Source organism: Schistocerca cancellata, chromosome 3 (assembly GCF_023864275.1).
Source record: "Schistocerca cancellata isolate TAMUIC-IGC-003103 chromosome 3, iqSchCanc2.1, whole genome shotgun sequence".
NCBI lineage: Eukaryota > Metazoa > Arthropoda > Insecta > Orthoptera > Acrididae > Schistocerca > Schistocerca cancellata.
In genome coordinates this window covers 102,818,879-102,834,915 of record NC_064628.1, presented here as the reverse complement: position 1 = coordinate 102,834,915, position 16,037 = coordinate 102,818,879, and positions in this window count along the sequence as shown.

Sequence of the window (16,037 nt, the reverse complement as noted above, 5' to 3'; positions counted from 1 at the left end):
CTAGACCTGCCGTGTCACGGCGCTCGGTCTGCAATCACTGACAGTGGCGACACGCGGGTCCATCGTATACTAGCGGACCGTGGCCAATTTAAAGGCTACCACCTAGCAAGTGTGGTGTCTGGCGGTGACACCACACCAATGTAGAAGGCCAAACAGTGCTTATGTAACAGCCAGTATACAACATTCCATTTCATGGGTGGGTTTCCCTTTGACAGTAGACTGACAGAAGAAGGAAAAAGAAAAGAAACTGAAACACCGAGGAGGAGTTGTGCAACATAAATGAAAGTTGGTAGGTGTGTTTCTACAGCTGAAAGTTAATGTCTCTTCAAATTTCTCACTAGTCGGACAAGAGTGGCGCTAGTTGCACTACAATGAGAAAGCAGATCATATTTACTTTAAATACATGTTGTAATGGTAGTGAGCATTAATTGTCTTTGAGGTTGGATGTGGTGAGTTGTTGATCAAGAATGTCTTGTTAAAATGACAAAGGTGCCCTTATCTCACCGAGTTTGAACGAGGTCACAGAATAGGGCTATGAGAAGCTGGGTGTTCCTTCTGCAGTATCACAGAAAGACTTGGCAACAAGGTAATCACTTACTTGTTTGTGGCAGTGGTGGTCTCGTAAATGTACATTCACAAGACGACCGGGCCGTAGACAGTCACGTAGTGCTGCCGAGTGGAAAGACAATTGTGTTTGGCTTATAGCTCTGGCACATTGTACTGCATCTGTAGAAGAAATTTGAGCAGCGGTTGGTACCACAGTGACACAACAAACTGTTACAAATAGAGTACTTCAAGGACAGCTCTGAGCCAGATGCCTCGTAGCATGCATTCCACCGACTTCATATCACTACCATCTGCAACTTCTGTGGTGTCAGGTGAGAGCTCTTTGGAGGGCTGGGTCAAGGTCTGTTGTGCTTTCTGATGAAAGCTCATTCTGCATTGGTGCCAGTGATTGCCATGTGTTAGGCCAGTTGAGGGCTTGCAACCAACCTGCCTGCATGCTTGACACACTGAACCTACTCCTGGAGCTACGGTCTAGGGTGCAATTTTGTACGAGCACTCTCACGGTTATCCCACGCACCGTGATCGCAAATCTGTACATCGGTCCAGCGGTTCGACCTATTGTGCTGCCTTTCGTGAACAGAATTCCAGGGGGTGTTTTACAACAGGATAATGCCACACACATACCACTGTTGTAACCCAACATGCTCTACAGTGTGTCAACATGTTGCCTCGGCCTGATTGATCACCAGATCTGTCTCCACTCGAGTACATGTCACACATCGTCAGATAACAACTCCTGCGTCCTCCACAAACAGCATTAACTGTCCCTGTATTGACTGACCAAGTGCTACAGGCATGGAACTCCATTCCTCAAGCTATGTCCGCCACCTGTACAACACAACACATGCATGTTGCATGCTTGCATTCAACAGTGTGGCAGTTACATTGGTTGTTAATATACCAGCATTTCACATTTGCAATGGCTTATCTCGCACTCTTGCAATGTTAATCCCTAAAATATTCTACCTAGAACAATGTACTCTTGAAGTTTCATTACTCTACATTAATTATTTTTTGGTGTTGTGATCTTCTTACCGTCAATGTGTATGTTTTGCCAGTTACTTTTTGGTAACCTTCGGCACTTTTGGATTACCTCTTGAAATTCAGGATGTTTTATTATCTTTAACCCTCATACTTAGGTCACAAGCATGTAAAATTTTCCTTACTTTTCTACTTGAGTGTGTAAAACAGAACTTAACTATATGCTTAGTGTCTTTAAATATTTCAGTGTACCCATATCCTTTGTGTACATACCATATAAGACCACTAATGACTGTAGTTGCTGTGCATATTTACTACTGCTTTGTAATCCATCAACTCTCCAGAATAAAAGCATCATTATACAGGGGGTCTATAAATGAATATTGGGGTTTTAACACTTTATAATATTTGTTACATTAAACTTACAGTTATAAATGATATGTCAAATGAAAGAGCAACTCAAACAGTTGGCCCAGTACGCAATATTTCCACCACAATCCGCTAGACAGCTGTAGTAGCCATTCTTTTTTGGTGAACCTACAGTACTTGGCACTTCTTACCTTGATACACTAGAGCAATGGCTCTTCCCTCAGTTGGAAGAAGATGAGCCAGAGAACTTCATTTTCCAGCAATATTGTGTGCCACCCCTCACTGGCATAGCGAAGTACGCGATAGGTTGAACTTCACTGTACACGAGCACTGGATAGGCCACAAGGGGCCCAATGACAGGGCTTGCTTTACATGGCCTCCACGTTCATCCGACCTAATGCCATGTGATTTTTTCCTTTGGGGCTTCATCATGGATCGTGTGTACCTGCCTCCGCTACCAGCAGACCTCCCTGAATTAAGAAACTGGTCTGAAGCAGCTGTTGCTACAATCACTGAAGACACACTTATCAACATTTGGGAAGAACTCGGCTATAGATTTGATGTGTGACAAATGGTGCTCACATTGAACATTTATAAGGTCCTTGTAAAACTGTTTGAGTTGCTCTTTCATTTGACATATCATTTATAACTGTAAGTTTAATATAATAAATATTATAAAGCGTTAAAACCCTGATATTCGTTTATAAACACCCTGTACAACAACCAATTGATGATCCTTGTTTACAATTGGAAGTACACAGCAGATCATACGCTTTCTCTTATTTTTGGTATTAACAATCTGAAGCCGTTTGCTCTTAAATATGGTTCCAGGTCCTGCAGTTCTACTTTTATTATTCCAACCTAGAAAGTGCAGCAGGCACTAAATGAAGAGAACCTTTGATGTAAATAATATCTAACTTAAATTCTTGTAAAAACAGTACCCATCTCATTAGTATATCATGTAACAGTCTACTTTCAATTAAAAAAGACAAAGCCTGGTATAATCACTATTTTTGAGCACCATATTAAGAGTCTGGAATTTTTTTCCAAACAATATATACAATTCTTTCTCAGTATATGAGTAATTCAGCTCATATTTATTAAGACTTCAACTAAACAATGCTATAGTTCAGTGGTCACCCTCTTCCAGATTCTATTTTTCTCGGACATCTCAGAACCCAAGCCCTAATCCCATGCATCTGTGGCTAATTTGAACATGTGATTCATTTTAGAATGAAGTTACAAAACATAGCTTTGAAAAGAGCTTGCTTGTATTATTAAATACTTCACCTGTACCATTTTCCCAGATCCAAATAGCTTTTTGCTTCAGTTTGTTGTCGTCTTCAGTCCTGAGACTGGTTTGGTGCAGCTCTCCATGCTACTCTATCCTGTGCGAGCTGCTTCATCTCCCAGTACCTACTGCAGCCTACATCCTTCTGAATCTGCTTAGTGTATTCATCTCTTGGTCTCCCTCTACGATTTTTACCCTCCATGCTGCCCTCCAATACTAAATTGGAGATCCCTTGATGCCTCAGAACATGTCCTATCAACCGATCCCTTCTTCTAATCAAGTTGTGCCCCAAACTCGTCTTCTCCCCAATTCTATTCAATACCTCCTCATTAGTTATGTGATCTACCCATCTAATCTTCAGCATTCTTCTGTAGCACCACATTTTGAAACTTCTATTCTTTTCTTGTCTGAACTATTTATCGTCCACGTTTCACTTCCACACATGGCTACACTCCATACAAATACTCTCAGAAACGACTTCCTAACACACAAATCTATACCCGATGTTAACAAATTTCTCTTCTTCAGAAAGGCTTTCCTTGCCATTGCCAGTCTACATTTTATATCCTCTCTACTTCGATTATCATCAGTTACTTTGCTTCCCAAATAGCAAAACTCCTTTACTACTTAAAATGTCTCATTCCCTAATCTAATTTCCTCAGCATCACCCAAGTTAACTCGACTATATTCCATTATCCTCATTTTGCTTTTGTTGATGTTCATCTTATATCCTCCTTTCAAGATAATGTCCATTCCGTTCAACTGCTCTTCCAAGTCCTTTGCTGTCTCTGACAAAATAACAATGTCATCAGTGAACCTTAAAGTTTTTATTTCTTCTCTGTGGATTTTAATACCTACTCCAAATTTTTCTTTTGTTTCCTTCATTGCTTGCTCAATATACAGATTGAATAACATCGTGGATAGGCTCCAACCCTGTCTCACTCCCTTCCCAACCACTGCTTCCCTTTTGTGTCCCTCGACTCTTATAACTGCCATCTGGTTTCTGTACAAATTGTAAATAGCCTTTCACTCCCTGTATTTTACCCCTGCCACCTTCAGAATTTGAAAGAGAGTATTCCAGTCAATGTTGTCAAAAGCTTTCTCTAAGTCTACTAATGCTAGAAACGTAGGTTTGCTTTTCCTTAATCTTTCTTCTAAGATAAGTCGTCAGGTCAGTATTGCCTCACATGTTCCAATATTTCTACGGAATGCAAACTGACCTCCCACAAGGTTGGCCTTTTACCAGTTTTTCCATTCATATGTAAAGAATTCGCGTTAGTATTTTGCAGCTGTGACTTATTAAACTGATAGTTCGGTAATTTTCACATCTGTCAACACCTACTTTCTTTGGGATTGGAATTATTATATTCTTCTTGAAGTCTGAGGGTATTTCGCCTGTCTCATACATCTTGCTCACCAGATGGTAGAGTTTTGTCAGGGCTGGCTCTCCCAAGGCTATCAGTAGTTCTAATGGAATGTTGTCTACTTCCGGGGCCTTGTTTCGACTCAGGTCTTTCAGTGCTCTGTCAGACTCTTCACGCAGTATCATATCTCCCATTTCATCTTCATCTATATCCTCTTCCATTTCCATAATATTGTCCCCAAGTACATCGCCTTTGTATAGACCCTCTATATACTCCTTCCACCTTTGTGCTTTCCCTTCTTTGCTTAGAACTGGGTTTCCATCTGAGCTCTTGATATTCATACAAGTGGCTCTCTTTTCTCCAAAGGTCTCTTTAATTTTCCTGTAGGCAGTATCTATCTTACCCCTAGTGAGATAAGCCTCTACATCCTTACATTTGTCTCTAGCCATCCCTGCTTAGCCATTTTGCACTTCCTGTCAATCTCATTTTTGAGACATTTGTATTCCTTTTTGCCTGCTTCATTTATTGCATTTTTATATTTTCTCCTTTCATCAGTTAAATTCAATATGTCTTCTGTTACCCAAGGATTCCTACTAGCCCTCGTCTTTTTACCTACTTGATCCTCTGCTGCCTTCACTACTTCAACCCTCAAAGCTACCTATTCTTCTTCTGCTGTATTTCTTTCCCCCATTCCTGTCAATTGTTCTGTAATGCTCTCCCTGAAACTCTGTACAACCTCTGATTTAGTCAGTTTATCCAGGTCCCATCTCCTTAAATCCCCACCTTTTTGCAATTTAGTTCAGTTTTAATCTACAGTTCATAACCAATAGATTATGGTCAGCGTCCACATCTGCCCCTGGAAATGTCTTACAATTTAAAACCTGGTTCCTAAATCTCTGTCTTACCATTATATAATCTATCTGATACCTTATAGTATCTCCGTCTGTCCTCGTGGTCTCGCGGTAGCGTTCTCGCTTCCCGAGCACGGGGTCCCGGGTTCGATTCCCGGCGGGGTCAGGGATTTTTCCTGCCTCGAGATGACTGGGTGTTGTGTTGTCTTCATCATCGTCATTCATCCCCATTACGGTCGGAGGAAGGCAACGGCAAACCACCTCCATTAGGACCTTGCCTAGTAAGGCGGTGCGGGTCTCCCGCATCGTTCCCCTACGCTCTGTAAAGAAGCATGGGACTTCATTTCCATTCCATAGTATCTCCAGGCTTCTTCCATGTATACAACCCTCTTTTATGATTCTTGATTAAGTTATGCTCTGTGCAAAATTCTACCGGGCGGCTTACTCTTTCATTTCTTACCCCCAATCCATATTCACCTACTACGTTTCCTTCTCTTCCTTTTCCTACTATCGAATTCCAGTCACCCATGACTATTAAATTTTTGTCTCCGTTCACTATCTGAATAATTTCTTGTATCTCATTATACGTTTCATCAATTTCTTCGTCATCTGCAGAGCTAGTTGGCATATAAACTTGTACTACTTTAGTAGGCGTGGGCTTCGTGTCTACCTCGGCCACAATAATGCGTTCACTATGCTGTTTGTAGTAGCTTACCCGCACTCCTATGTTTTTATTCATTATTAAACCTACTCCTGCCTATTGAACTAAAAACTGTATCTAATCACTTATCTAACTATAAACAAATTAAATGTGGTGTACCCCAAGGATCAGTATTGGGACCTCTTCTGTACATAAATAATCTAAGCTTAAATGTTGATGCACACAAAACAATCATATTCGCAGATGACACTACGATTTTACTAAAAGGAGACGATGATGAACAGTTACAGCAGACAGTAAACACGGTCACGAAACAACTTAGCAGCTGGGCACAGAGTAATCAGCTTGTAATAAACAGTAAGAAAACCATTGCTCTAAAATTCCACAATGTTCCTAACAAGGACATGTTTACCCCATCAGTCTCTATCAATGACGAACCATTTGGTAACAATACTGAAACCAAATTCCTAGGACTTTGGCTGCAGAGTAACATCAGATGGAATAAGCATATTGAATATCTCAATGCAGAACTGAGCAAAACATGTTACCTTCTTTGTTCATTAAAATCATGCTGTAGTGAGAAAACAGTATTGAATGCATATCATGCATACTTTCATTCTCGTCTTAGATATGGGGTCACCTTCTGAGGAAACTCTAAAACAGCTAATAGCACTTTTAAACTACAAAAAAGGGCCTTTAGAATCTTGTTTGGGTACAAGCCTAGAGACTCTTGTAAACCCCTGTTTAAGAAATCTGGTATTCCTCCATTACCATGTGTATACGTTATGGAAACCCTTTTGTTCTTTAAATTAAATGTAATAGGCAAGGACCGGAGACTGCAAAAAAACTGTGATATACATGAGCACTTTACCAGACAAAACAGAAACTTACATATGACTCAAATCAGCACAGCACTGTGCCAAAAAGGTACTTTTCACATGGGAGTTAAGCTTTATAACAAACTTCCTGAAAACATAAAAGCTATCACTGAGGAAAATCTCTAAAGTCATACTTACAGCATCACTGCTTTTACTCCATTGAAGAATATTTAAATTTATGAAATGTGTTATATAAATACTTACGTGTAAAGTGTATTATTGTAATCTTAAATATGTATGCCTTGAAATGACTTTCAGCCTGTATATTTATAACTTGACTTGTCCAATGTCTTATGCATAAGCTGCTATGTAGACAACAGGACCAATAAAAAATACAATACAATACAATACCCCTATTTGATTTTGTATTTATAACCCTGTATTCACCTAACCAAAAGTCTTGTTCCTCCTGACACCAAACTTCGCTAATTCCCCCTATATCTAACTTCAACCTGTCCATTTCCCTTTTTAAATTTTCTAACCTACCTGCATGATTAAGGGAGCTGACATTCCATGCTCCGATCCGTAGAATGCCAGTTTTCTTTCTCCTGATAACAACGTCCTCTTGAGTAGTCCCCGCCTGGAGATCCGAATGGGGGACTTTTTTACCTTCGGAATATTTTACCCAAGAGGACACCATCATCATTTACCATACAGTAGAGCTGCATGCCCTCAGGAAAAATTACGGCTATAGTTTCCCCTTGCTTTCAGCCGTTCGCAGTACCAGCACAGCAAGGCCGTTTTGGTTAGTGTTACAAGGCCAGATAGGTGAATCATCCTGACTGTTGCCCCTGCAACTACTGAAAAGGCTGCTGCCCCTCTTCAGGAACCACACGTTTGTCTGGCCTCTCAACAGATACCCCTCCGTTGTGGTTGCACCTACGGTACGGCTATCTGTATCGCTGAGTCATGCAAGCCTCCCCACCAACGGCAAGGTCTGTGGTTCATGGGAGGGGGGGGGGGGGGGTTGCTTCAGCAAATTTCATAAACTATCATCATATAGTGCCTGGCCTTTTGTATGTCTTCTATAGAGACTGGCTAACCATAAAAACAGTCACAACTGTTTTACGTTCTTTGGTTCAAGACAGTCTTTTATAGCTTGTATCCTTTCCAGATCAGGTTGTATGCCCTTTATTTTGACAATGTGACACAGAAACTTCAATTCTTATCACTTGGAAAGTTTTGTTGCTCTTGCTTTTTCTTCTAATCACCTTAGGCTACATGTCAGTCATTTCCAAAGACCTTCCCAAGTCTTAGAAATCTGAGGTAATTATATACATACATTATTGGTTCTTGCACTAAATCACTGCCTAGTGCTTTATCTAAAGCGTAAATGAAAACTATGCTGAAATGCTCAAATCAAATGATAATGCGTTACATTGATACGATTTATCCTCGAATAAGGAAGCCGTGGACAGTCTTGATTCTTCGTGTAATGGATCTTGCCAATATCTGTCCATTAAATCCATTGAACTTCAGAATTCCTCTTCCTTGAACCTAGATAATAGCTCTTCTATACTCACAGATCTACGCCATCTCATCTCTGTGTGTTAATTATGGTTTTGTGCATCTAAAACTAAATGAACACATTCTGCAGGTTTCTTTACTACTTAACAACAGCAATACAACAGCAACGGGCAGAAGACTTGCTTCATTGATGCTGCACATTTTAGCAATTCTGATTTAGATAAACATAATGGTGCAGTGTTCTTCTTCAGCTTGCCAGGGTAGAAGTGTGCACAGAATAAGTGAAAAAATCTGCGCAATATGCATGTTTATTTACATATAAAAGTCAATTTAGGAGTTTCCAACTGTGTGAGACCGCTTGTTTCGATTTGAAGTTCTAGATTCGCATATTTTACTGCTCCCGTCACTTCATCTGCATAATATTTTATTGACTGTATCCATGCCTGTTTGCATCATGGAATAATGTAAAATGTCAAACATTCACAAGTTCGCGATAAACTAGTACTGTTATTGTTAACTTTAGGCTTAAACTAAATTGTGCTCTTTTAAAATTTTTGATGACAGTAGGCCTATCCTCATTCAAAACAACCTTTCCTTAATTTCATTGTACAATTACATGAGAAATAGGTTAGCTTCAGAATTTTAAGACACTTACAAAACTATATTTTTGTAGGTTAATGGTGCGAGTGTTTTGGATGTATAATTTAATTCATAGCAAATCAGCATTTGTGATTCACAGTTCAGCCAAAGTATTACATCACTCATGAATTTAATTGTGTATCAACACAAATAAATGTGTGTTTTTGAGAATTTTCTGAAGCTACCATTGTCCTTTGCATAATCTACGAGCAATTTGTAACAAACTGGCATTTGTAATTTAGTTATTGTAGCAGATTTTCAAACTAAGGCTTTTATGTTGCATTAATAGAAATCTTGTTTTGTGTATATGCTTCAATTCGTATGGGGAATTAGAAACTTTTAGTTCAACACATTAAAAGATACTGAACAGATGTAATTTAATGTTATTTGTTCAATGCCTCACACTACATTGCACCAGCCAAAATGCAGCACCACTGTGAGTGCTGTTCTCAAACATCAGATGAGTTGACTGACAGTCTTAAGCAGCTGGAAATTGCTCTGACTACTGTCAAACGATTGGCAACTGCTGTGAATCAGTGTGTTGGAAGAGCTCCTGAGAGCTGTGTACCTATGATACAGGTACCTTAGGTACAACCCTCTCCTGTGGATCCTGTCTCCTCTGCAGAAAGTACAGGAACTGTCATTACCTGTCCACTTGACTGTCAGTGGTATGTCAATGGTACATCTAGGCATCATGTACAGGGTGGATGCAGATCAGGGATACCTCAGGAAGTTGCATTGATTCCCTAGCCAACATGTTTGAGATGCTACCTTTCACTGAAACTGAAACAGTGCGACTCAGTTCCACCTGTTTTGAGGAAACCTGTTTTGTTCGGTGTCAGGAGGCGGCATACACAAAAGGATAGGGGTCTGTAACATCACCAGTTCAAATGTACAGAGAATGATGGTACCCCTTAGGGAAATGGCAGCAAGGGACAGGAAAATACACCATGTGCACTCAATTTGTATGCCTGGGGGCCTCATTCAACATGGTGAAGAGGCTATTCCGGCAGCCACTGAGGAAACAGGATGCAACCAACTGCAGGTTCTGGCACATGTTCGAACAAATGATACCTGCCGTCTGGGCTCCGAAGTCATTCTTGGGTCATTCCAGCAACTGGCAGGATTTAGAACATCAGCCTTGCACTTCAAGTTTCGACGAAGCTCACAATTTGGAACATTGTCCCCAGAACTAGTCATGTCCCTTTGGTTCTGAGTTGAATGGAAGAACTGAACCAGAGGCTTGAAAGTTCTGTGACAATCTAGGCTGTGACTTCCTGGACTTGCGCCATAGGGTTGAGAACTGTAGGATCCCCCAATATACTTCAGGTGTGCACTACAGACCAGAGGCTACCATTCAGGTAAATGACTGTGTGTGGGGTGCACACGAGGGGTTTTTAGATTAGGTGACTCTCCATCAGATCCAGATAACGACAGCAGTAGGAAACCCTGAAGTAAGAGTGTAAGATCAAAAGAAATGCCTCCCACAGGTGAGAGAGTATTAAAATCTTAATGGTAAATTGCCAAAGAATTCATTACAAAGTGCCAGAATTTGAAGCACTCATGAAAAGCAGTGAAGCTCACATAAGACTAGGTACAGAAAACTGGTTGAAACCTGAAATTGATAGTGAGATTATTGGGGAAAATTTAAGTGCATATTGAAATGATGGTGGTGTATTTCTTCCAGTAGTTTTTTAACTCAAATCGACCGAGATAGAAATTGAAGCTGCATGTGTGACTGTTTGGGGAAGACTCATTATCAAGGGTGGACGTAAAAGGATAATTATATCCTTCTGTCACCCACCAGACTCATCTCCTGATGTAACCATAAACTGTAGAAAAAACCACAGTTCACTTGTACGTACATTCCCTTATAATACTGTAATCATTGGTGGAACTTTAATCATCCAACAATTAATTGGGAAAATTACAATTCTGTTAGTGGTGGGTGTGATAAAACATCCTGTGGAACTTTACTAAATGCCTTCTTTGAAAACTACCTAGAACAGATAGCTAGGAACCCCACTCATTACGGAAATATATTGGATCTAATGGCAACAAATAGACCTGACTTCTTTGAGGACGTCCACATCGAAACTGGTATCAGTGACGATGACGCGACTGTGGCAACAATGATTACCAAAGTACCAAGGACAACTAAAACAAACAGAAAGCTATCTACATTCAATAAACTAGATAAAAATCAGTAATGTCTTATCTCAATGAGGAGCTTTCAGCATCAGTCAGGAGCATGCAGAGGAACTCTGACTCATGTTTAAAAGAATAGTTTACTGCACATCGGATAGAGATGTACACAGTAGAACAGTCCATAATGGGAGGGAACATCCAAGATATACAGTCAATGTAAAGAAACTTCTAAAGAAAGAGAGGTTACTGCATAATAGGTGTAAAACGAAGTGTAGAACTATAGATAGACAGATGCTGAATGAAACACATTTGACTGTCAAGAGAGCAATGTTTGATGTCTTCTATGGCTACCATAGCTACCAAAATATGGTCAAATGACATTTCACAAAATCAAAGGAAATTCTCGTCGTAAGGCTGTTAGTGACACAAAAGTTAGTGTCCAGTTCCTCGTGAATGAGACAAGAACTGAAATTGAGGGTAGCAATGCAAAAACTGAAATGCTTGACTCCATTTCCAAATGTTCCATTACAAAGGAAAACCCAGGAGAATTGCCCCAATTTAACCCTCACAACTACTGAAAAGATGAATGAAATAAGTATTAATGTCAGTGGTGTTGAGAAACAGCTGAAACCGTTAAAATGGAACAAGGTTCCCGGCCCTGATGGAATCCCTGTCAGATTCAACACTGAATTTGCGGTGCGGCTAGCCTCTCTTCTAACTACAATCTATCATAGATCCCTCAAACAAAAAACTGTGCTGAGTTGTTGGTAAAAGACAGAGGTCGTATCCATCTACAAGAAGGGTAGTCGAAGTGATCCACAAAACTACTGTCCAATATTCTTGACATAAGTTTGTTGTAGAATCTTAGAACATATTCTGAGCTCAAACATAATGAGATATCTTGAACAGAATGATCTCCTCAATGCCAACCAGCATGGATTTCGAAAACATTGATCATGTGAAACCCAAATTGCACTCTTCTCACGTGACATACTGATAGCTTTAGGTCAATCAGGTAGATGCAGTGTTTCTTGAGTTCCAAAAAGCATTTGACTCAGTACAGTACCTATGCTTGTTGTCAAAAGTACCATTATATGGGGTATCAAGTGAAATTTGTGACTGGACTGAGGACTTTATGGTAGGGAGGACACAGCATGTAGTCTTGGATGGAGTGTCATCGTCAGATGTAGAAGTAACTTTGGGTGTGCTCCAGGGAAGTGTATGGGGACCCTTGCTGTTTATGTTGTATGTTAATGACATTGCAGACAATTTTAATAATAAAATCAGGGTTTTTGCAGATCATTCAGTTATTTATAATGCAGCAGTATCTGAGAGAAGCTGCATAAATATTCAGTCAGATCTTGATAAGATTTCAACATGGTGCAGAGATTGTTAACTTGCTCTAAATGTTCAGAAAAGTAAAATTTTGCACTTCACAAAACGAAAAAGCATAGTATCCTCTGACTATAATATCAATGAGTCACTGTTGGAATCGGCCAACTCATACAAATACCTGGGTGTAACACTTTGTAGGGGTATGAAATGGAATGATCACATAGGTTCAGTCATGGGTAAAGTAGGTAGCAGACTTCAGTTTATTGGCAGAAATCTGGGGAAGTGCAATCAGTCTACAAAAGAGATTGCTCACAAATCACTCATGGACCCATTGAAGAATATTGCTCAAGTGTGTGGGACCTGAACCAGATAGGACCAACAGGAGTTACTGAATGTATATAGAAAAGGGCAGCACGAATGGTCACAGGTTTGTTTAATCTGTGGGAGAGTGTCAGAGAGATACTGAAGGAACTGAACTGGCAAACTTGAAGACAGATGTTAACTATCCCAAGAAAGTCTATTAACAAAGTTTCAAGAACCAGCTTTAAATGACCACCCTAGGGATATACTACACTCATGCTCATAAATTATGGATAATGCTGATACATGGTGAAACAGTGCTCTGGTGAGCAGTTTGCAGGTTTAAATCACCTCGGGGCATGACCATGCGTTGCATTTGACCTGCGGTTGTTGCACAGTGGCGCTGGCAGCAGTCCACATACGCAGAGGTGTGTTGGTGCATGTCAGAGTATGGTGCAGTGAGTAAGTGTGCAGACGTTTTCAGGTGTGCTAATGGTGACTGTGTGTTGAAAATGGCTCAAAGAACAGATATTGATGACGTTAAGAGCTGTAGAACACTAGGGCGACTGGAGGCTGGTCAAACACAGCAGGTCGCAGCACAGGCCCTCCGTGTGCCATAAAGTGTGATCTCAAGATTATAGCAATGATTCCAGCAGACAGGAAACGTGTCCAGGCGCTACAGTACGGGAAGTCCACAGTGTACAACACCACAAGAGGACTGATATCTCGCCATCAGTGCCTGCAGACGGCCACGGAGTACTGCAGGTAGCCTTGGTTGGGACCTAACCGCAGCCACTGGAACAGTTGTGTCTAGACACACAGTCTACAGACGACTGAACAGACATGGTTTATTGACCCAGAGACCTGCAAGGTGCATTCCACTAAACCCTGATGACAGGAGAGCCCGTATTGCCTGGTGTCAAGAATACAGTACATGGTCATTGGAACAGTGGTCCCAGGTTATGTTCAGGGACAAGTCCAGGTATAGTCCGAACAGTGATTCTGGCCGAGTTTTCATCTGGTGTGAACCAGGAACCAGATACCAACCTCCAACCTGTAACAGGTCAGGTGTATCGGGACATCATTTTGCACCAGTATGTCCGCCTTTTCAGGGATGCAGTGGGTCCCACCTTCCTCCTGATGGACGATAATGCACAGCCTCACCGAGCTGCCATCGTGGAGGAGTACCTCAAAACAGAAGATATCAGGTGAATGGAGTGGCCTACCTGTTCTCCAGACCTAAACCCCATTGGGCATATCTGGGATGCTCTCAGTCAATATATCGCTGCATGTCTTCAAACCCCTACAACACTTCATGAGCTCCAACAGGCACTGGTGCAACAATGGGAGGCTATACCCCAGCAGCTGCTCGACCACCTGAGCCAGAGTATGCCAACCCATTGTGCAGCCTGTGTACATGTGCCTCATGATCATATCCCATATTGATGTCAGGGTACATGCACAGGAAAGTGGCTTTTGTAGCACGTGTTTCTGGACGGTTTTCTCACCAAAACCATGGACTTACAGATCTGTGCCGTGTGTGTTCCCTATGCGCCTATGCTATTAGTGCCAGTTTTGAGTAGTGCCTCGTTGTGTGGCACCACATTCTGCAATTATCCTTAATTTATGAGCGTGAGTGTATAACCCCCTACATATCGCTAACATTAGGATCGTGAGGATAAGGTTACAATAATTACTGGATGCAGAGAGGCGTTCAAACAATCATTCTTCCTACACTCCATATGTGAATGGAACAGGAAGAAACTCTAATAAATGGTACAGTGGGAGTACCCTCTGCCTTGTCCCTCACGGTGGTTTGCAGAGGATGGATGTAGATGTAGAACAGATTATTGGTACACCTACAACCACCTTCAGTTAGGTCATTGTCAGTTATCTTTTGTATCTCTCCTCTCATAGCAGTCCATAGATCTACCAGTACTGGATAGCTCTTACAAAAGAATGGCTTGTACTCTTTTACTTTAAACCCACTTACATACTCCTCAATCATTCCCGGTTTATCTGAAAATGTGTCTATATATCTTCATAAAATGCCTTCCAGTTGATTTTTCTTCCTCTGATGTTGTTGTTGTTGTTGTTGTGGTCTTCAGTCCTGAGACTGGTTTGATGCAGCTCTCCATGCTCCTCTATCCTGTGCAAGCTGCTTCATCTCCCAGTACCTACTGCAGCCTACATCCTTCTGAATCTGCTTAGTGTATTCATCTCTTGGTCTCCCTCTACCATTTTTACCCTCCATGCCGCCCTCCAATACTAAATTGGAGATCCCTTGATGCCTCAGAACATGTCCTATCAACCGATCCCTTCTTCTAATCAAGTTGTGCCACAAACTCGTCTTCTCCCCAATTCTATTCAATACCTCCTCATTAGTTATGTGATGTACCCATCTAATCTTCAGCATTCTTCTGTAGCACCACATTTTGAAAGCTTCTATTCTCTTCTTGTCCAAACTATTTATCATGCATGTTTCACTTCCATACATGGCTACACTCCATACAAATACTTTCAGAAACGACTTCCTGACACTTAAATCTATACTCGATGTTAACAAATTTCTCTTCTTCAGAAACGCTTTCCTTGCCATTGCCAGTCTACATTTTATATCCTCTCTACTTCAACCATCATCAGTTATTTTGCTCCCCAAATAACAAAACTCCTTTACTACTTTAAGTGTTTCATTTCCTAATCTAATTCCCTCAGCATCACCCAACTTAATTCAACTACATTCCATTATCCTCGTTTTGCTTTTGTTGGTGTTCAACTGCTCTTCCAAGTCCTTTGCTGTCTCTGACAGAATTATAATGTTATTGGCAAACCTCAAAGTTTTTATTTCTTCTCCATGGATTTTAATACCTACTCCGAATTTTTCTTTTGTTTCCTTTACTGCTTGCTCAATATACAGACTGAATAACATCGGGGAGAGGCTACCCTGATAATACATACAATTCTCTCACTTTCAATTTAAAGTTACTCAGTAACTCCTATTTTGCATGTTTCATTTCTCCTACTACAGTAATATTAGTAGAAGACCTATGTATTAATTGTAATAGGTAGTCGTGTTATTCTTTTGTTTCCCTGTTTGACCAGTAATACCAACCACAAACACTTTCATATCTGGTGATATGGGGCAATGATACTTTTCTTCTCTTTACTGCTAGCAATTCCTGTGAG